Source organism: Peromyscus californicus, unplaced genomic scaffold (genome assembly GCF_007827085.1).
Source record: "Peromyscus californicus insignis strain IS unplaced genomic scaffold, ASM782708v3 Scaffold_12__1_contigs__length_115047231, whole genome shotgun sequence".
Classification (NCBI taxonomy): Eukaryota; Metazoa; Chordata; class Mammalia; order Rodentia; family Cricetidae; genus Peromyscus; species Peromyscus californicus.
The window spans coordinates 75318107-75341387 of NW_026294413.1; the positions used below are offsets into that span (position 1 = coordinate 75318107).

General features: G+C 42.1%; 1 pseudogene; it reads left to right on the forward strand.

The window, feature by feature from the left end:
* Positions 1–616: 616 nt before the first annotated feature.
* LOC128106964 (PRAME family member 12-like) lies at positions 617–23177 on the forward strand (annotated as a pseudogene).
* Positions 23178–23281: the final 104 nt, after the last annotated feature.

Here is a 23281-nt window from a genome sequence, read left to right on the forward strand (position 1 = left end):
CTGCAGACGCACTTAGAAAGGCCTCACTGCCCTAGAGAATCAGAGAAGGCTTTAGAGAGCTCAGGAAGCCCAACTTGTGTAGAGATACAGAGCTGTGAAAGAGGGATGGTGTGACTTCCTATGTGATGAGACAATATCTGTGTCAGGGAGACTGTAGACAGAATGCATGAAGCAAAATCAGGCCGACCGTGGCGCTGCATCCTCGTAACCCCAGCCCTACAGAGGCAGAAGAGGAAGATGGCAGGGAGTTTGAAGCCAGCCCAGTCATACACAGTGATGGCACCTATGGGGGCAGGGTCTAGAGTCAGATTTCAAGAGCTTGCACACAGGACATTTGGCATGACAAAGACAGAACAAACCTTTAAACCAACAGCTAAAGCAACCAGCTCTGTGCCTTCTCCCTGCTAAGATCTCACATCCAGGAAACCAGAGAGGCCAGCACCGTGGCAGGCAGAGGAGAAAGGAAACCTCTCTCCTCATCCAGAGAGAAGACGATGAAACTCAGGAAGACAATGGCCTCTCCTGGCTGAGAAGATATGGGATTGGCCTAAGAAGCTATTTCTAGGTAAGACTGACAGGATTTAGAGACCAAGATAGAGAGCAGTGAGAGAGAAGAATGTGTTCCGGGGCAGTGAGAGAGAAGAATGTGTTCCGGGGCAGTGAGGGAAAAGATGTGTTCCGGGGCAGTGAGGGAAAAGATGTGTTCCGGGGCAGTGAGAAGGAGGTTGTGTTCCGGGGCAGTGAGTAGTGTTTCCTTTGCTATTTGCTCTCTGACCCCCAGAATTGGGTCATTGGTTGAAGAACTATTAATTTAGTATCAACACTGGACACCTAAGATGTAACCATTTGCTATGGATGATAATATTGGATGTCACATGTTAGCTAGGTCGACCCTAGATGTTCCTCTGGTCAATGGTCTTCTTCCAATGTTTAACTCTTTTGCCCTTCCTGTCCTACTCTTGCCATGGTACTAAGTATGACTCACACATTAATGATTCCAGAATTGATAACCAACTCTGCTCTCTTGAGTTCCTGGTCCACATTGCCAATCTCATGTCAAATGTCTTACCTTGTGTTCTATTCACTTCAAACTTGTTGGATCCAGTTTCCCTTCAAAATGGGCCCCTTTCCTATCTCCTAAAGAAACCAGTCCTCAAATCTAGTGGACATATTGGGCTAGTTCTGGAAGACTTTGCCCTAAAGGCCAACATATCATTCAAGAATCTGGAAAGCTTCCCTACACAATCAAGGAGTAAACCCTGTAGCTCCCCGTGTTCATCAGTCTTGCCCTTTGCTCATAGTAAAAGGAAATGCTTTAAAAGTAGTACTTCACACACACACAAAACCTTAACCCCTCAGAATAAAGAAAAACTTTTCAAGAAATAAAAACTTACAGGAAAAGTTCCAAGCTGGTATCTGTATCTATCTTAGTCAGTGTTCTATGGCCATGAAGAGACACAATGGCCAAGGCAGCTCTTATAAAGGAAAGCACTTAATCAGGGTTTGCTTACAGTTTCAGAGGTTTAGTCCATTGTTACCAATGGCAGGGAGCATGGCAGCATGCAGGCAGACATGGTACCGGAAAGGTAGCCGAGTGTTCTGCATCCGGCTCTGCAACAGGAACAGAGTGACACTGGACTTGGCTTAGGTTTCTGACACCTCAAAGTCCACACCCAGTGACACGCTTCCTCCAACAAGGCCACACCTCCTAATCCTTCTAAGTTAGTGGTTCTCAACCTTCCTAATGCTGAGACCCTCTAATACAGTTCCTCATGTTGTCATGACCCCCAACTATAAAATTATTTTTATTGCTACTTCATAACTAATTTTGCTACTGTTATGAACTGTGATGTAAACATTTGTGTTTTCTGATCTTCTTAGGAAACCCCTGTGAAAAGGCCATTCAACCCACAGGTTGAGAACCACTGTGAATCTAAGTAGTGCCATTCCCTAATAACTAAGCATTCAAATATATGAGCCTATGGGGGCCATCTTATCAGAACCACCCCAGTACCCTCAGAAAGTTTCAAACATACTGTTTCTTTAAATTTAAAATACATATATATTTAAAATATGATTGACAGAAGATGTAGGGACATATGCCCATAATCCTGGTACTCTGGTGGAAGAGGCAGGGAGATTTTCAGTTCAAGGCCAGTCTCATACTTACAAGACTGTCTCTCAAGACAAAAACAAAAATGCCTACAGAACTTCAACGCAAGACACAAAGAAAGGCTTTCAAAGGAAATTAAAGAGACAGTCAGCTGAGGGGACCTAGCACCTGCTTGGTGGAGTTCAAAACAGACAACAGGAACTGGCATCCAGAAATATCTAAGAATTAGATACCTAATAATAATACCTAAGAATTTTCTAAAGACTCAGACATTTAGACTGGGATGACCCACAGAGTCTAAAGCAGGTGTGATTTTCTTTTGTAACTTGACCTCTAGCTACCCAGAGTTCTGATGAAATCTCAGGACTTAAGGGTATCCAGAAAATTCTAAAACTTCACAGAAGTGGAATTATTTAAATTATTTTTCTTTAATGTTTGACAGCTTCATTATATAATATATTATGGACATATTCACCCCATTTACCCTTTCCTACAGACTTCCCTCTTTCCAGCTAGGCCCCTCCTAACTTTCGTATTGGTGAAATTATTAAGGCCACTCCACATAGTTAAAAGGGAGATTTGTTTAATGGCATAACTTACAAATGAAGGGATAGGTAGGTTGTGGGTTCTGGGAAAGACACAGCCTAGTCCGGCGGTGTTCTCTGGAGAACTCTCCTTGGTCTACCTCTAGCGTCCAGGGTCCAGGAAACAAGAGAGTGCAGCACATCTGGATCTCGGGTCTTCAGGGTCCTCTCTTGGCCCTGCCTTGTAGGCGTGATAGTTACCGAAGCCTCAATAGGGGTTGGAACTTCCAGACCAAAGCTGGAATGGCTACCCAACTACATCTCCCCCTTTTATCTAAATAAGAAGGTTCTAACTTGATACAAGATTATATACAAAGGAATGGTTATCAAATATTGTCCAGGAGTAATGAGGGATAATGACCTAGATAAGCTGGAACTACAATCAATGTGAACAATATCAAGCAAGAAACATACTAAAATCCAGAGAAGTCTACCCACTACACTTTCGTGTCTTGTTTTTGGTGATGGTCTTATACAGTGAGTAAGTTGCTGTGTGCTCCTCATTATATTAGTCATATCATAACCAGAAGACAACATTTCATAGTACTCCTGCTCACCCTCTAATTCTTACACCCTTTCATGAGATGTTCTGTTTCTTAGAGGCAGTAATGTAACTATCCTGGTTAGAGCACAGCACTCAACAGGCATTTGTTTTCAGCATTTTGACCAGTTGTAAGTCTCTGTATTAACCATTGCTCATTGCAAAAAGAAACTTCTCTGGCCACAGCAGATAGCAATGCTAGTCTAAGGGTATAGACATAGATATTTAAAAGACAGTTGGCCTGCATATCTATGTAGCTTATTATCAATAAGTTCTGCCCTAGAACCTGCATTCTTAGTCATAGTGGGGTTTTTTTTTTTTTTTTTTTGTTGGTGGTGATGGTGGTGTGTTTGTTTACCACCATTTACAATGCCAGGTAATTTTTTTCCTCCAATAAAGTCATCCTAAAAATCCAATCAGGAAGTGATTGGTTGCTCCCAAAACAATTGCACCACTATTGCACTAGTGGAACCCTCTTGCCTCTGCAGTTGATATTATAGTAATCAGGACCCATAATTTGATAAGACCGTTGCATTTTCTCCTCGCAGTAGCCTGCATCATACCTTCCAGCACTATGTACACTAGTCATCAGGGTGCAGGCTTCCAGGTTAGTTCTCTCCTGATATATCTATCTGCTGCATCCCAGGTGTGTGGTGTCTCCAGCAATAGTCTTACCATCTAGTTATGTGGGTGACCAAGAGCAACAGCAATAGTCTCCATTGTTTTCAGAGTCTTGGGGGAGTACCCTGGTCAACATCTTTAGCCATCAAAGAAATGCAAATTAAAATTATTTTGAGATTGGTTTCATCTCATTTCAGTCAGAAAGACAATCATCAAGAAAACACAAGACAACAAATGCTGGCAAATATGGGCAAAGAACAACCCCTCATTTACTGCTGATAGGGGTATAAATTTATAAAGTCAGACTGGAAATAAGTGTGAAGATTTTTTTTTTAACTGAACTGCCATATGACCCAACTATATCATTCCTGGTCATTACAAAACTTAACAATATTTTTAGAAGTTTGAATGGATGAGGCTCTAGAGAGGATTCAGCAGTCAAGATGACATACATACTGCTCTTCCAGAGGACTTGAGTCCAGTTCCCAGCACCTACATCAAGCAGTTCACAACCGCCTATAATTTCCAGCTCCAGAGGACCCTATACCTCTGGACTCCAAACCTACATTCGTGTGCACACACCCACAGACAGACATGCATACATACACACAATTAAAATAAAAAAGAAATCTTTTTTAAAATATATCTAGCAATGCAGAAACTCCTACTGTATATTATTTCCAGTAATTATTACATGTGATGATAACCTGTCACTAAAAAGCAATGACTGGGGAACTTAAAGAATAACAATAACTGTTTCCTGGGGAGAGGAGATCCAGTGCAAAAGTGAGGGAGACAGTTTCACAGCGACTGAGAAAGTGTCTGATCCAAATTAGAACAAGATCCTGAAGGTCTTCAAAATCAAAACAGTCCCACCTGTGATTAAAACATGGAAGTTCTGAGGCTATGTTTCTGAAGTCAAGGGGAATAAAAGAAAGCTAATTAGGAACTCTGAAAGTGGAGAGAATGTGTTCAAAAACACCACTTCAAATGGAATGTAATGCCAATTAAAATGTGACTCCAATGAACAATTATCGCCATGTCAGGAAAGACATCCATTTGACTTGAGACGTTCTCCTTGCTCGTGGCACACTATGGCATTTCCTTCTGTAAAGTCTCATTCATAACAGCTAATTCTACCAGGAATAGTAGTTACTTCATTATAGTATTGTAAATGTTATTCACTGCATCTCAACTTTAGAATCTACCAACAGGCACAGCAGAAAACTTGGCTGTAGTTATGCAGCAGAACACACTGAGCTAACAAACATTCTCCCTGACAGTGTGGAAGCAGTGTAATGAATCCCAGAGCTCAGGTGGAGCAGGGGTAATGGGAATTGAGGAAAGTTGGGGTGCTCTAAGTTGCTTACTTCATGCATAGAGAATTACTAAACATGTCTACATTTGGTTACTGTAAGAGACTTGTTCATTTGTACTTTCTATAGTGTTTACATTTCTCAACATAAAAATGTTATATATGTATATATTTTAACTTTTTGTTTCTAACAATACATTACTAACCTGGAGGCCTATACAGACAGGCCATGAGGAGGCGGTCATGTGGTTGGGTTTGCAACCAATGAGAAGGCAGGACAGGAACTCTATATAAAGACTTTAACACAGGGGTAGCTCTGGTTCGGAGAGGTAGGACCACCGCAGGAGGAAGGGTAAGGTTTTAGCTCTTAGCTCTGACCTCTTGGCTTTCTTCTTTGCATTAGTTCTGTGTTTCTTATTTAATAAGAAGGTTGGATACATCTACATTTGGCGCCCAACGTGACAAGAATTCATTAAAAACTGCTTGGCTTGGCGGCAGGTCCGGTTTCCGGCCTGAGCGGCCCGGCTGCCTAGCTTGGGCCCAGGCCTGACTGACCCACAGCTGGAGCTACTTGCAACTGCTACAAACAACTCAGGCCTGCCCTGCTGAACAGGGCCCCTGCCTGTAAAGCCAAGGCTTGACTCAGCTCAAGCGGCTACGCTTTCTCTCTCTCTCTCTCTCTCTCTCTCTCTCTCTCTCTCTCTCTCTCTCGCTGGATTTTCCCTGGGATTCTACTGTTCTACCCAGACTTGGTAAGTCAATTAACATATCTATTTAAAAGAGAATTTTTTTCTACATTAAAAAAAAATGGGCTTTATGTGTACATTGGAAGAAAATTGGGCTTTGTTTGAAATTTTAGGCACTCTGACAATGGAACAACTATATGAAAAGATTAATATTGATCGAATTATTCAGTTTATTACTTTTCTTATCCTCATTTTACTATTTAAAAAGATCGTCAACTTAAGTGCCAGGAAAACAGTCTTAGAAAAACTTGTTAAACCGGTAAAAATGAATTATAGAGAAATTCAAATTCAGACAGAAGAAATAGTGAAGTTGTTTCAAAATTGGATCATAAGGTTACAGAAAGAAAGCCAGTTTTCACACAATCACCCTTAATTTATCCAGTAGCCGTACAGCAGCTACCTGATGAAGAGAATGAACAAAATACTTGGGTTCCAGTTGAAATGTTAGACTTACGAAGATTTAAGGAGGCAATAGCATCTTATGGCATGCACTCCCCATATGTAAAGCAAATGTTAAACACCTGGTCAACTTGTAATAGGATTCTACCAAAGGACTGGCAGGAATTGGCACAGGCTGTTCTTGAACCCGGACAAAATCTCCAGTGGAAAATGTGGTTCAGTAATGAGGCTAAAAATATAGAAAGATAATGGAGGGATAGGGGAATACAAGTCTGCCAGGATCAGCTTATTGGAGAAGGCCAATATGCTTCAGTACAAACACAATGTTCATATGATGTCCAAACCCTAGTTCTATGTCGAACGGCAGCTTTGAATGCATGGGACAGAGTTGAAGAACCAGGAAAAAAAACTGAGTCATTTACAAAGGTTATACAGGGCCCCAAAGAATCTTTCACAGATTTCTTTCAAAGATTGACTTCAGCAGTACAAAAAATGGTCCCGAATTCACAGGCTAGTCAGATAATAATTGAATCTTTAGCCTTTGAGAATGCAAATGCAGCGTGCAAAAGAATAATCAGGCCGTTAAAGGCAAGATCTGCACCTTTGGAAGATTGGATTAGAGATACAGTTAATGTAGAGGCTTATGACCATGATGATATGTAGGTAGGAAAAGCAATTTCAAAAGGTTTGAGCAATGTTAGATGTTTTGGATGTGGAAAGCAAGGACATTTGAAAAGGGATTGTAAACAGGTCATTCCTAGAAATAATGTTTCTTCAAGGAACACTGGCAACAGAATGCCCCTTCCTTCTGGAGTATGCAGAAGGTGTGGTAAGGGAAAACACTGGACCAACGAATGTAGATCAACAAGGGACAGACAGGGTAACCCTCTGCCTCGAGCTTCGGGAAACTCCCAGAGGGGCCTCAGGCAGGCCCCCACAGTAAATCCAGTTCAAACCTTTCCTGCAGTTGTAGAGGAAACCCCTACTCAAAGCAACTAAATAACCAAATGTCTATTGGAATAAATCATGTTAGTCGAGATGATGAAACAGAGAAAATAGGAAATACAGGAAAAAACATAAAGAAAATTTTTTGGCAAACTTCTATTAATGAACAAAGACCAAAACTAGCAATAAAAATAAATGGTGTTTTGTTGTCTGGTCTGGTAGACACAGGTGCTGACATTACCATAATTGCACCAGAATTTTGGCATCCAACTTGGCCTCTTCAGGAGGTAAACATTCAACTGTTAGGAATTGGGACATTATCTAGAGTGAAACAAAGTGTAAGATGGCTTGAATGTATAGGTCCAGAAGGACAGAAAGGAAAATTAAAACCATATATGGCTAACATAGCTATGAACCTGTGGGGTCGAGACTTGTTACAACAATGGAATACTCAGATTAATATCCCTCCAATCTCAGAAACAAATCATAAATTAGTACATGTTTCTGAGAGAAATATTAAAAGATATTATTCTAATGAGTGCTCACCAGCCATCCATGTCATACAAGAACAGGGCACAACAACTGATAATCTTCCAAAAACACTAACAGCTCTACCTTTAAAATGGTCAACAGACAAGCCTGTATGGGTTCAGCAATGGCCTTTAACAGAGAAACTCCAGGCTTTAGAAGAGCTGGTGGAAGAACAGTTAAATGCTCATCATATTGAAGAATCAACCAGCCCTTGGAATTCTCCTGTATTTGTTATAAAAAAAAAAAATCTGGTAAATGGAGAATGGTAACAGACCTTAGAGCAATTAACAAAGTAATTCAGCCAATGGGCTCTTTACAATCTGGAATTCCTTTGCCTACTCTGTTACCAAAAGGATGGCCTCTCATAGTTATTGATTTAAAAGACTGTTTCTTTTCAATACCCTTACAAGAAAAAGAGAAAGATTTGCTTTCACAGTGCCTACTTATAATAATTCTCAACCGGTTAAAAGATTTCAATGGAGGGTTCTCCCACAGGGAATGTTGAATAGCACAACTTTGTGCCAATATTTTGTAAAACAGCCATTAGAAGTGGTACGTAAAAAATTTCTATAAATTTATCATATATATGGATGACATTTTATTAGCTGATTCAAATGCAGATACTTTAGAAAGAATGTTTGAAAAAGTAAAGAAAATTTTGCCTTGCTGGGGATTACAAATTGCTTCAGAAAAGGTACAAAGAGGAGATTCTATTATTTAGGATATAAAATAGAACTTCAAAAAATTAGACCTCAAAGGGTGCAAATTAGGAGAGATCGACTACAGACTCTTAATGACTTTCAAAGATTATTTGGAGACATTTCTCATCTAAGAACTATTGTTGGGGTAAAAAATGATGAACTGAATAATTTAAAACCTTAGAAGGTGATAAGGACTTAAATAGTCCAAGAGAATTATCACCTGAAGCTGAGAAAGAATTGGCCTTGGTAGAAAAGAAAGTACATGAAGGGCACGTAGATCGTATTGATCCAAAGCTGGATTGCATTTTGGTTATTTTACCTTCTAGGCATTCCCCAACAGGAATATTAATGCAAAGGGAAGATATTATATTGGAATGGATATTTTTACCAAATAAACCAAATAAAAAATTAAAAACTTATGTGGAAAAAATCTCTGACTTGATTTGGAAAGGAAAATTGAGACTTCGTCAATTAGCAGGAATAGACCCAGCAGAAATTGTCGTACCTTTAACTAAGGAGGACATTGAAAAATTATGGATAGAAAACGAAGCTTGGCAAAAAGCTTGTAGTAATTTTTTGGGAGAAATTAACAGCAAATATCCCAAAAGCAATAGAATTGATCTTATAAAGAGAGCTGATTGGATCTTGCCTCGAATTGTGAGGAAAAAAACCCATATCTGGAGTTCGTACATTTTATACAGATGCCAACAAACAAGGAAAGGCAGGTTACAAATCAGAAAATTTAAGTAAAGTGGTTCAAAGTCCTTATAATTCAGTTCAAAAATCAGAATTGTATGCTATTCTGTTGGTATTAATGGATTTTTCAGAACCTCTCAATATAGTAACTGACTCAGTATGCTGAAAGAGTAGTATTACATATTGAGACTGCAGAATTTATCCACGATGCTTCAGAATTAACTTCATTATTTATTCAATTACAAGATACAATCAGAAAAAGGAGTCATCCTTTATATATAACTCACATCCGATCCCATACTGGTCTGCCAGGCCCTCTAGCACAAGGCAATGATGAGATTGATAAATTATTGATAGGAAATGTGCTGGAGGCCTCAGAATTTCATAAAAAACATCATGTCAATAGTAAAGGTTTAAAAAAGGATTTTTCCATAACCTGGCAACAAGCCAAAGAAATAGTAAAGAAATGTCCTACTTGTTCCTTCTACAATCAAACACCATTACCAGCAGTATGTAACCCAAAGGGTACTCAGAGGAATGAAATCTGGCAGATGGACGTGTTTCACTTTGCAGAATTTGGAAAACTGAAATATGTACACCATACTATCGATACTTATTCAGGATTTCAATGGGCAACTGCTTTGAGTTCTGAAAAAGCTGATTCTGTAATCACTCATTTGCTAGAAGTTATGGCCATTATGGGTATACCTGCACAAATCAAAACTGATAATGCTCCATCATATGTCTGTTAAAATGAAACAGTTTTTTGCTTATTATAATATAAACCATGTTACAGGTATACCACATAATCCTACAGGTCACGCAGTTATAGAAAGATCAAACAGAACTCTAAAGGATATGCTAAATAAACAAAAAGGAGTAACAAAAACCCCCAGAAGTAGACTACATAATGCTCTATTAACTTTGAATTTTCTCAATGCCAATGAGAAAGGAATAACAGCTGCAGAGAGACATTGGATAATAGAAAAAACTACAGAATTAAATCAACCTATATACTTTAAGGATGTGCTGACCTCAGAATGGAAACCAGGATATGTGTTACATTGGGGACGAGGTTTTGCTTTTATTTCTACAGGAGAAGATAAGCTGTGGGTACCATCAAAATTGATAAAGGTTCGATTTGAACAAGAGAGACCTCTTAATTAGAGGAGGTGATAGTTCATCAACTATGGTAAAACATCCAATTTAAACTAACTTACACCAGTAACACATGCCTTTTCATTTAATCAGATAACTTGTCAAAAAGGAACATCCCCAAAAAACCTTGGGGAAAGGTTTTTGTTTTTGTCTTTTAGGAGAATGAAGGTTAAGGAATTTGAAGAACACTGGACAAATGAGACAACTGAAGAAAAGGAACAAATCGTCTATCCTAAGAAACAGAGTGAAATGGCGTATGGGTATGTTATCTAAAAAAAATTTTATGTCTTCCTAAATGTTTGTTTCTGCTTTTCTTTAAAGATTTAACACTATTTAACTTCTAATAGTCCCAGTTCAATTAAAATTTAAAGCTGACTTTGGAGTTGGAGAATGGCTCTCTCCTTCTTTAAACTCAAGCATGTTGTTAAAAGGAAAATGCAAACTCCCTGTATCATGCCAGAAGAAAAGAGCCATCTTCTGCTATGGGACAGGAGAAAAGCCAAATTAATTAAGGGACTATTCTATTACGAATCTCAACTCTTTGATTCTATTCTGATTCTTTAAACTTTTCTTAAAGTATGAATTTTATATCAAAATTTACAAGATCAATATATATAGATATATATACATTTTAAACTTTGTTAAGATATAAATGGTCATATAGAGTACTAACTAATTCTAAAAAGTCGCATATATAGTCTTTGTGTTCGAGTCTCTTATCAGTTTTTTGCAGGAAATCACGGTTAGGTCTAACATCAACTGAAGTCTCCAGGAAGAAGATGGGGCCCAACAACAACAATTCCACGTGGAAATAATAACATCACTAAGCTGACAAACATCATCTACAGATCAGCTTTGAACTACAAGGTGCTCAGAGCAATTTTGAGAGAGCTAGCTGAGATGATCCAGTCTCAAAGACTACTTGAATAAGGATTTGAGATAAACCCTGAATTTTGGCATTATACACAGACTGGATAACGAAGGATATATTTACCTTTCCTAGAATTTGACAATTAACCTAAAGTTTTTCTTTCAGGATAAAGATACCTTCTCCCATACCCAGCAGGAAGCAATTTCAAGAATACGACGCCCACATTCCCAAAGAGGTGGTGTGGGGCGGTTGGTTTTTTTGGTCTTTTAATGGGTTTTGGGTCTGGGATAATTTTCATTGATTAGGGGGGTTGGTTACAAGTTGTTGTCAAGGGTTAGGAAAAAGGCTAAGCAAAGGAGATTAGATTTAAGGTTCTTATTAAAAAAAAGAAAGAAAAGAAAAATGTAAATACTTTACATTGGATTGGATTGTTTTATATTGTATACAAATTATATATATTGAAATTGATATTGTTAGAAAATGTTATATATATTTTTCTAATTGTACCGTTCATCTAACAATGTAATGCAATTTTCTGATCCTTGAATGTTATTACCAACTATTAGGATATAAAGAAATGAAAGTTAGTAGTTAGACATTATAATAGAACTTGTAGTTATATTAGGTATGTTTTCAAGATTGAGTAGATATATTTTAGATAGACAGGTTATCTTCAAACCCTTCAGAGATCTACAGAATATGGCATTTAAAATGTTTTAATAACTTAGAAAATTTTTCTTTTTTGTTATGACTATGAGACATGTCGGCTCCTGGCAGTACCAATCTACTTCAGAGAAAATATGGGCATTGAAGAAACTGCATTTGGAGTTAACTTTCATTGTGGCAAAAGTTAGCCACTGGACAACAAAGTATCCTCGAATCAACTGCTGACAAAATGGACAGACAGGACATAAAACAAAGGATTACTGATTCTTGCCAAAACAAGTGTGGTTATGGCTTTATCAAAAGGCATCTTCGGAGGCCAGGACAATATGGCACCATCCCTGAAGTGTCCTTCACAATTCGGAAAAGGTACAGTGCCCTTTTCTTCAAAGGCAGCTGAACAGGCAGTGGGCCGATGGCCTCTGATGTGCAATGGAACAGCAGCTGAAACAGTTATTCTTGAAGAGTAACTAAGCTCACGCCTCTCAATAGTAGACTGGCATTTGATAGAGGGATGTGGAGAAGAACGGGATGCTGAGATGAAGCCATATATACACAGCCAAGAAGAATGGACAGCTGAATTAAAAAACCATCAACAATTTCCAGAATTTAAAATCCTGAATCATGACATGACACTAGTGGAATTCAGGTGTTTCTGGTACTGGTACATGGACTACTCTCACTCAATGTGAGGTTGAACTGTTGACCTTGTGTACATCCTACTTCACAAATGAGTCTGTCAGATACGCTAAGCCTATAGGCTGAAGATGATGCCCCAGCACTGCTGAGAAACCTCAGGTGACTGTCCAGACAGCTGGCTGTTTCTGTCAACTCACAAATTTTTTGGAAGTTGCTTGCATGCACTTCCTGTTTTTATTTTTGTTAGCTAATATTATTTCCTTCTTGGGTCTCTGAGGGAGTTAAAGATTAGTTAGTTATAGTTGAAGGTTAGTTAGTTATAGTTGAAGATTAATTAGGATACATTTTGGACTTACCAAAATAGGATAGATAATGAAATTATTTTCTCTGAATTTGTCAAATACAAATGGACTAGACATTGTTTAGGTATTTATTACTTGTATATATTGTATATAGTTATTGTACTTTTGTATATAGTTTTTCTTATATTAGTTATAAGCTTTTTCTTTTTTTTCCTTTTTATTAAAATAGAAAAGGGGAAATATGGTGATATTTTATTTGTATTAAAATATTTGTATGTTAGTAAATAAAGTTGCCCGGGGGTCAGAGCTATTAGCAAGCCATAGGAAAGCAGGGCAGTGGTAGCGTACGCTTGTAATTCCAGCACTTGGTAGGCAGAGCTGGGTAAGTCTCTGTGTGTTCAGGGATACAGCCATTATTGGATACACATGCCTTTAATCTTAATACCAATCATGGAAAACCTGGAGGCCTATACAGACAGGCCGTGAGGAGGCGGTCATGTGGTTGGGTTTACAACCAATGAGAAGGCAGGACAGGAACTCTATATAAAGACTTTAACACAGGGGTAGCTCTGGTTCGGAGAGGTAGGACCACCGCAGGAGGAAGGGTAAGGTTTTAGCTCTTAGCTCTGACCTCTTGGCTTTCTTCTTTGCATTAGTTCTGTGTTTCTTATTTAATAAGAAGGTTGGATGATACATCTACAAACATGTCTCAAAACCATGGGATCCTTACCATGAACAATTATTGAGCCATAATAGGAAAATTTCTACAAGATAAAACAAGAATTCTGAAGCATGGCCGAGGGCTGATGGGGACTACTATGGAGGAGACAGGTCCAGACGTCAGTCCTCACAGCAATATCAAATATGCAGCTACAGAAACCAGGCAGAAAATGCTCCTGCAGTGTCCATCTAGCACCTTACAATTCTATCTAGTAAGTGGGCTCAGCAGTGCTCCGTGCAAAAGGAAAATGAATAGTAAAGGAGTTGCATCTGTGATCGCATAAAAGATATTGAAGGGTGAAGCAAGAGTTATGGCCGCCAAACCATCAAATGAGTCAAACATCATAATGACCCTCATGGCAGAGGAAGTCAGATTGGAATGCACGGGCACAGCCTCCTGCAAAGAGCCCTATTCGATGCTCAGCAAAAGCACCTGCTAAGTGGGAAATTGGGAAACTCCAAAGTTCAAATCAAGAACAGCAAGGAACAGCCTTCTTAGGACAAGATGGCTTGCACAGTCAAATGTCACCCCCCCCCCTTTTGGGCTTCTGTCAATACTACTTATACATCTACAATTTGATGGGCAACAAAACATGGGGATGGAAGGACACTTGGTTATGAGATTTGCTACGACGTGGCCATAGCTGCTCAGCCATTCTAACTAGCCCCTCCAGTTCTCTATGGTCCACTCACATCACTTGGGAGGTGTTTCTCTTTCCAAGTCCAGAAACTCAAACCTCTCCATTTCAGTTGTTTGCAGAGGGGTCTTTATTGCATCCTTAATTTCACCCCTACCCTGAGAAGTATACACCCGGTGGCCTATAGTACCTTTGAAAAGCTTTAACTCAGAAATTTGTGCCATCTCTCCCACCGACGTGCTTGTCCCCTGTCAAAGTTTTTTAGGTTTATATGTTTTATGTGTATAAGTGTTCCATCTGAAGGTATGTACCACATGCATGCCTGGTTCCCACAGATGTCATAAAGGGGCTTCAGACAGATTTTCTGAAACTGGAGTCACAAATGGTTGTGCATCACCATGTGGTACCAGGAACTGAACCTAGGTCCTCTGCAAGAGCAACAGGTGATCTTAACTTCTGAGCCATCTTTCCAGCCCCTGTGTCTCCCCCTTACTAACAGGAAGACTACTCATAATTTATCAAATGGGACATTTGGGAGAGTGAAATGGGGAGTTAAAAATAATTAACAGTTAGTAAGCATTAACCAAGACCATCAGACAAACAAAAATATGTAGAACATCTTCCCCTGAGCTAGTTTGAAGTACAAAAAGAACTTTTAAAGCTCCCTAAATTCTTCATCATCTGATTTACAACAGGCAAGGTGAACTGGGTATTCACATTGCTACATTGTAACCTCTTCTCTAATCCTGCTCTCAGCCAGGGATTTGCACTTAGATGCAAATGTTTTTCCCATCAATGTCAGAAATCCTCCTCAACGCACAGAGGCAGAAACACCTCTCAATGGCTCATCATTATTACCATTCTGCCCCTTCAGGGGTTTGGTGGGACTTTTTGATTGATGGTTGGTTGGTTGTCTTTTTGGTTTTTGTTTTGTTGGTTTTGGTTTTGGTTTGTTTGTTTTTCGAGACAGGGTTTCTCTGTGTTGTTTTGGTGCCTGTTCTGGATTTCGCTCTATAGACCAGGCTGGCCTCGAACTCACAGAGATTCACCTGGCTCTGCCTCCCAAGTGCTGGGATTAAAGACGTGCGCCACCACTGCCCGGCATCTTTTTGTTTTGTTTTGGTTTGGGTTTTGCTAATTCCAAATCTATAAGAGAACAGCCAAAAATGAGTATTTTAGCAAACAATGAGGAAGCAGTTATATTTTTGGTGAATTTTTTTTCTGGGTTAGGATGTTTCCAGTTTACATGAATCAGAGTTGTTGAATGAGTAAGATAGGTAGATAAAGTAATTCCATCCAGATTTAGAAATAACCTACCTCCATATGTGGGTAATTTGAGGCTTGTCTGAAAGTCTCAAGCTCTCAGAGCCGTGAAACTTAACAACTTTCCAGGTGTGACAACTTGCTGCCAAGCATATTTCTCCATTTCATTCTCTGCTGTAGGCCAGACTGTTCCTCTAACTACCCATGCTCCACGGACCACAAAGTTTGTGTTCCTGAAGCCAGTCCCTGCCCACCTGGCATCCAGGTCCCTTCCACCCTGTGTATCTCTGGGCCTCAAGGAGAACCGCACTCTGAGTTCAGTTACAAACCCCTTAGACTCCATAAATGCCTCCCAATCCTCTAGTGGCTCCTACAAGGAAATGCCAAAGGAGCAGAGGATGTCCTGACTCCTTTTCTTAGTTGATTTGGGGCCTTGGGGGAAGATCACAGGTGTTTCTCTACATCTGGAAGATTCATGAGAAAGAAATCATCTGCTGTGGTCTACTTAATCTCCTATTGGCAGCAAGCTTAAAACGTGTGTTCTGTCTTTTGGAATCCTTTTTTTCCCCCTATCTTTTCCTATTATCTTTCTTAAATGATGCAGGGGGTGGGGGCAGAGGCTTAGAGCACTTGTTGCTCTTGCGGAGGACCAAGGTTCAGTGCCCAGCACTGGTGGTTCACAACCATCTATAACTGCAATTCCCAGGAGATCTAATGCCCTCTTCTGGCCCCCATGGGCACTCAGCATATGTGTGGTACACATTCATACCTGCAGGAAAAGCACTCAGACATGTAAAATAAATCTAAAAAATACTTTTAAATATTCTTTCTCAAATCCCTTCATTTCCAAGCAACCATTTCTGCCATCGGTGCTTTTACAGCTGGGATCCCAGCTGTGGTCCTGTGCATTGGTGGTTAACCTGCAAACATCTATCCAAGGGAGTCTATCCTATGTACTACAGGGTTTATGGCCCTCCAATATTCCACTTGTGACTGTATGCAAGCATGACATGTCTTCTACCAAGGAGTCCACCATTAGGAAATCAAGATTATTGGTTGGAATTTGGGTTGAATCACTCCCACTTGATAAATTATTAAACTTCCCAGACTATTTTGTTCTAAATGTGAATCCAATGAAATAAGTGCTAATGACATAAAACCACGTACGCATCCATGATACACTAGTCTTTCAAGATGTTTCCATTGTATTATATTAGCCTGTTTGTGCTATTGTAAAAAAAAAGAAAAAAAAGAAAAAGAAAAAAGAAAAGAAAAAATGACTTCAGACCGGGTCATTTATAAATGACAGGAACTGGTTCTTCATGGTTCTGGAGGCTGGTGGGTTGAGGCCTCAGAATGGGCAAATCAGGACTGGTGAGGGCCCCACCTCTATGTTTCTAAGATGGAGCCCTCTCGTGTCCTCAGAGGACAGACAATGGAACAAAAGCCTTTAAAGAGAGCTCATGCCAGCCCTGAAAGCGAAGCCCTGGAGACTGAATGACTCACGCTTCTTAATATCCTTACATTGGGCATTAAGTTCCCACCTCGGTTTAGGAAAGAAGACCATAGCAGTCACGGAAGCTAACCCTGGGAGATTCGTGAATGAGATCCTATGTCCCATGTTCTGGAAAAACCCATGCATGTTTAAATGCATCTCTTCATGGTGAACCCAGCATTTCTCAACTTTCTTACACCACGGAGCCCTTACAGAGTCACCTGCTAATGTGACGGAGACACTTTGGGGAGAGTGTTAGGGAAAACAGTAAACAGGGGCACAGGGGAGGAGAAAGGGAAACATTTCCTGTGACCATAAGACTCACGCAACCCCATCTTCCTGGAAAGTCGAGACAAGCAGCCTGCTAGATGGATCAGTGGTTAAGAGTACTGGCTGCTCTTTCAAAGGCCCTGGTGAATTCCCAGCACCCACGTGGCAGCTCAAAACCATCTGTAACTCCAATTCCAGGGGATCTGACACCCTCTTCTAGCCTCCTGTAACACCAGGTACACCCATACACATAAAATAATTCAAAAACAAAGAAAAAGAGCCTCCCCTCCTTGTATCCCTTCCTATAGACAGCCCTGCACCTGTGCAAACAGCGTTGCCAATGGTGCCGGGTGGTTTTCAACCACCAACTCCCGCCTCCTTGCGGCCTTCCACGGGCAACAACTCAAGCAGCCCCCCACTACGTGGCAGCCGTATCTGGTCCCACACAAATCTGTGACGCCTTTGCTGTCCTGACATCACCAAATACATGGAAACTAAGAGCATCTATCCCACTGAAATTTTAACCCAGCCCAAATTATAGCAAGCTTTTTAGAACACAGGACTTAAGCATAAAGGAAACCCAGGTTCACAAGGGTACTGGTGTGAGCCTGACCATCTCTGGACCTGCTTTTGAAGCAGACAGAGTATGAGGTTGCGTTAAAAATGCTTCATAATGCCTTCATAATGCCATACACATGCATTTCCTTTTACTTGGGCATTTCTTCTTTAAAGCAACTCACTCTCCTCTCCGTCTCTTTGGAGACAGGTGTTCCACATGGACACAGTAGGGTGGGTTTGTCTTAGGGTACCATGGGCAGCCAGCCCTGGGGTTACAGTTTAAGGCAGACAGTGAGCTCAGCCCTGACTGTGTGGTCCACACAGGCCGACAGCAAAAGCTTCCCTAGTGAAATGGGTTGCCTGTGAGTAGCTGCAGGTTCCCTTCCTCCACCTTCTGGCCCTACTCTGGCAAAGCTGCAGAGTTTGACCGAACGTCACAGTGAGAAGGATTCAGGGCAAAAAAAACAAGACGTGCAGCATATGGAATTCCAGAACCCCAGATGCCAGGTGCCTGCTGGATACAACCCCCCGTCTCCTCCCATCCCTTCTTCCACCTCCTCTTCCTCCCTCCAGGATTAATTGGCCCTCCTGTTATTGTTATTATTTATTCTGGGAGGTTTTTCTTTTTACTAGACCATCTGGCTGGACAGCTTCACACCCTGGGGTTTCCTGGAAACCCTCTCGGGGAGTTGTTAGAACCATGTTTCTGGAACGAGCCTGGGCCTGAAATGCCGTGAGCTTTAGTCTCTGCCCACGTCACGTTGGCTCCCTTGTTTCCCTGCCAAACGTCGCTGCCATCCGTCGTGCGCCTTTTCGATGAGAGGTGGAGGCAGCGAGCCCCAGCAGTGTCCCGACAGGCAGGCGTGTGGATGATGCAAAGTCCTCCCGCCCCCTCCCACCTTCCCACAGTTCCCACCCTGCCCACGGCAGGGCTTCTTGCATGAGGGTAGAGGGCAGAAACAGGGAGCAGGCCGAATGTGCTGGTCTCCCAGTCCGGGAGCTGTGGCGTTAACGTTATTGTCCTCCTGCACTGTCTTTTAGACTGGCATCGTGTGCTGGTTAGTTTCTTGTCAACTTGACATGAGCTTGGGTCGTCTAGAAAGAGGGTCCCTCACCTGGGAAAATGCCTCCATCAGACTGACCTATAGGCAAGCCTATGGGACATTTTATTAATTAGTGCTTGATGTAGGAGGGGCCAGACCACTGTGGTGGTGCCACTCCTGGGCAGATGGGCCTGGGCTATATTAAAAAAAGAAAAAAAAAAAAAAAGCTGAGCAAGACAGAAGGAACAAGCTAGTAAGTAGCATTCCACTATGGACTCTGCTTCAGTTCCAGCTTCCAGGTTGCTGGCCTGACTTCCCTTCATGATGGACTGTGAGACATAAGATGAAATAAATCCTTTCCTTCCCGAGTTCTTCCATCGTGGTGTTTATCACAGCAACAGAAAGAATAGATCACATCACTAAAGGAAAAGATCTCTCTGGTCTTCCAAATTTGTGCAGGTAACCCCCTGCGCTGGTTAAATGAGGGACAGTAATTGACAGCCGTGGAAGGGGCCCTCTGCTTCTCCCTCCCATGGTTCCTCCTTCTCTGCCTTTGCTCTGACTGTTTGGTCTGCCCCGTTTGCTGAAATTCGCTTCTCCATCAGGTTCAGAGGCCAGAGCAAAGTACAACAATATGTATGGATGAAAGTGTCATAGAAAGAAATCTAAATTTTAATTTAAAAAGGACTGTTGAAAACCAATAAAATAAAACAGAAGATTGCAATTTAAATGTCATACCTTCTAATAAGCCTTCCATTTCTGGCTGCCCTGCAAGTTAAAATAGCCACTGGGGGCCTCATCACATTGGCCTCTTAGTTCCCACAGAGGCACTAACCGCTGGAGGAGTGCTTGCTTAGAGATGTGTGTCTTGGGTGTTCAAGACCTGACCACCTACTGGAGGAAGTCTGTCCTCACTTACCACAAGTGTCTGGTACATAGTAGGTGCTTTACTGAAAGTAGATTGGCCCCATCCTTAATATCTCTGATCTTGGGAACATTGCTTAACCCTGCTGCGCCATGGTTTCCTCTCTTTAAAAAGAGAAAATAATTGGAATATTTCATTCCTGTGGTTGTTGAGCTTAGACAAGACCATTCTTGTATAGTCCTCAGAAAGTATCTGGCATATAGTGGACACCAAACGAAAGTAGCTGTTGTCATTATCAACCTGTGAGCCCACTGTCCTCGTCACTACCCAGGGTTCACTTGTTTCTTAGCTTAGCGGGTTTTCAAGGCATTAGGAGGAGCTCAAAGTATGAGGAAGACCAGGTGCATGGGGAGACCCCAGGGGAGGTCAGGAAAGGGAGAAATGCCTAGAAAAGCTAAGGGAATCAGGCCAGGAAAGAAATACTTCCTCTCTCAGATAACCACACAGCCAGACAGCTGCACATATAACTCACGGCATCTGGGACGGCACACACAAGACCTGTGCACGCTCAGGGCACAGCAAATCGGACATGGGGGAAGGGTGGGCATGGAGTCCCACCCCAAACCAGCAGCTGTTGGCAGTTGGTAACCGCTGGGAAAGGTAGAATTGGTTTTTCTTTAAGAGTGTAGCCCCTGCCTCCTCAGAGACCTGGAGCCTGGAGGAAGTGCCAGACTCAGCTGGGATAAAGAGACTGGTCAGTGCTCAGAACTGGAGCCTTCTGTCTGAAGACCATTCATGATGAGTGTTCAAACCCCACCCACACTCGAAGTTGGCAAGGCAGGCTGCTGAGAAGTGAGGCCTTGGCCATCTCTGCTCTGCAGAAACTGCCCTGGACGCTCTTCCCAGCACTGGTCAAGGACGCCTTCAATGGAGAACACACTAGAATTGTGAAGGCAATGGTGGCAGCCTGGCCTTCCCCCTGCCTCCCTGTGGGGACATTGATGAAGACCCCCAACTTGGAAACTTTCCAGGCTGTGCTAGATGGAGTAGACATGCAGCTGAAAAGAGTTTCACCCCGGGACCGAGGTGGTTCAGGTGCTCGACCTGAGGAATGTTCAACATGAATTCTGGAACATATGGACTGGAAGAGAGGATGGGGACTGCTCAGCAGAGACTGAGGATGAGAGGCCTGTAGTGAAGGTCCTTCCCAGATATGCACTGAGGTGGCAGCATCGGAAGGTGGTAACTGACCTCTACCTCAGGCTCCCTTTGAATGAAGGGCAAGCATGCTTCTTGAAGTGGGTCCAGCAGAGAAAAGACTTTCTACAGCTGCACTGTATGAACACGAAGATCTGGACTGTGCCTGTGTGCACTGTCAAAGAGATCTTGAATGTTTTCCACCTAGGACACATTGAGGAGCTGGAATTGAACCTGGCCTGGAATGTGTCCAAACTGGCACAATTTGCTCCCTGCCTTGGACAGATGAGAAGTCTTCGCAAACTCTCCCTGAAAAACATGGACCAGGACACTTTCGGGATTGTCTACAGGACAGCAGACACTGAGAAGCATATCAGCAAGGCCCTTGCTCAGTTCTCCAAACTCCACTGTCTGCAGCATCTCTCCATTAATGACATCTTCTTTCTCAAAGACCACATGAAACAAATACTCAGGTCCCTGATAACCCCCTTGGAGACTCTCTCCATCAAAAACTGCGCTCTGTCAAGGTCCGACTTGAATTATTTCCCCTGGAGCCACAGCCTGCGTTAGCTAAAACATCTGGACTTGAGAGAATCCGAGTTTTTGACTTCATGTCTCAAGCCTCTTGGAGTGCTGCTAGAGAATGTAGCAGATACTCTGGAGTCTCTGGACTTGCAGGGTTATAGGATCAAGGACTCTTAGCTCATTGACCTCATCCCTGCCCTCAGCAAGTGCTCCCAGCTCACCAGGGTTAACTTTTCATACAACGACTTCTGTATGCCCATCCTGAAGGACCTTTTGCATCATACAGCCAACTTGACCAAGATGAGTGTGGAGCAGTACCCTGCCCCTCTGCAATGCTATGATGATTTCGGTTACATCGTGGAAGACAGATATGCCCAACTTTGTCTTGAGCTCATGGATACACTCAGAGCCTTAAGGCAGCCCAGGAGCATCTTCTCCACAAATGCCTGCCATGTATGTGATGAGCACTGTGAATATGATGAGTGCTCTGAAAATAATGAATGCTGTGTCTTTCACCTGGAGCTTTGTTCTTGCTGGAGGTAAATAGGGAACATGACTTCTGGATTTGGGCACTCTCCCTCTGGGGTCTTCCTCAGTCATTAGCCTCCCTGCTAGCTTCAGGGTCTGGAAAGACTCTCAACTGGCTTCAAGCATCTACTGAACCAAGGAACTGTATTTGAAGTCTTCTGTTGTGATCTCTTTATTGTGTTTTTAAAAAGTCCCTATGCCTATCCATTACATTCTCCTTTTTCAGTATAATAAGGCAGCAATAAAATAATTCAGTATCAAAAAAAAAAGTGTAGCCCCTGCTGAGTTGACCTCTATCCAGAGGAAGGCTACACAGCCAAGAATATATAGGCGGCACAAACTGACCTTGACAGATGAATTTGAAAAAGAACAAAAAATTGGGTGGGTAGGGAAGAGAAGGGTGGATCTAGAAGGAGCTAGGGGATTGGGTGAATGTGATTAAAATATGCATTTGGCAATTTTTTTCAAAGAATAAAAAACTTAAAAAATAAAACTATTTTTCTTTCATTTCCCCCTTCCTCCTTCTGTCCCTGCCAATAATAGTACAGGCCTGAGCCCAACATGTCACTATGCCACAGGGAGCAAAACTCAGTGATGTCCTACAGGTGTGGTCGCTCGGCGCGCCAATCTGGACTGGGGACGGTCCCTCATGGCTGTACTACCTCACAGACAGGAAAAACAGACAGCTGAGAAATGCCATTTCCCAGTGTTAGATACGGGGAGAGAAGGAAGATCGACCTGCTCTGTTTGTGACCACAGTCCACAGTGGCCTAAACCTAAGACACCAGTCACACAGCTATCCCTGGCAAACGAAACCACCATGCCCTGGAAGCTGGCGTCTTCTAGGAGATGGTGTGTCTGGCTATCCCACGAGGACACCGATTTTTCACAAGAAAGGGAACCCGATCCTTCAGGCCAGAGATTCTCTGTCATGTCCTCCTCCTGCCCACAGCTCACAGCGCTAGCCGGCAGATGCCCTTGAACTGAGTCCCACGGACGTCACCAGTGTCAGTGAAGAGGTGTGGTTCCTCCCAGTGGTTCCCCCAAGGCAGGTGCTGTGTTTCCTCACACTGGAACTTCTCCCATCCAGTTCTGATTATGGCTTTGCTCACCCTGTGGGGCCTCCCAACGCGGAGAAGATAAACCCTAGCTGTGCCAACACTGATCTACCCACCAACAGAGCAAAGGCGGCTGTGGATCCCATGGAACCTCTGAGCAGCTCAGCTCTGCCATGGCAGCATGGGATCTAGCAGTGGTTCAACCTGTGGGTCATGACCCCTTCAGAGGTTGAATGACCTTTTCGAAGAGGTTGCCTAAGACCATCAAAAAACACAGATATTTATGTTATGATTCA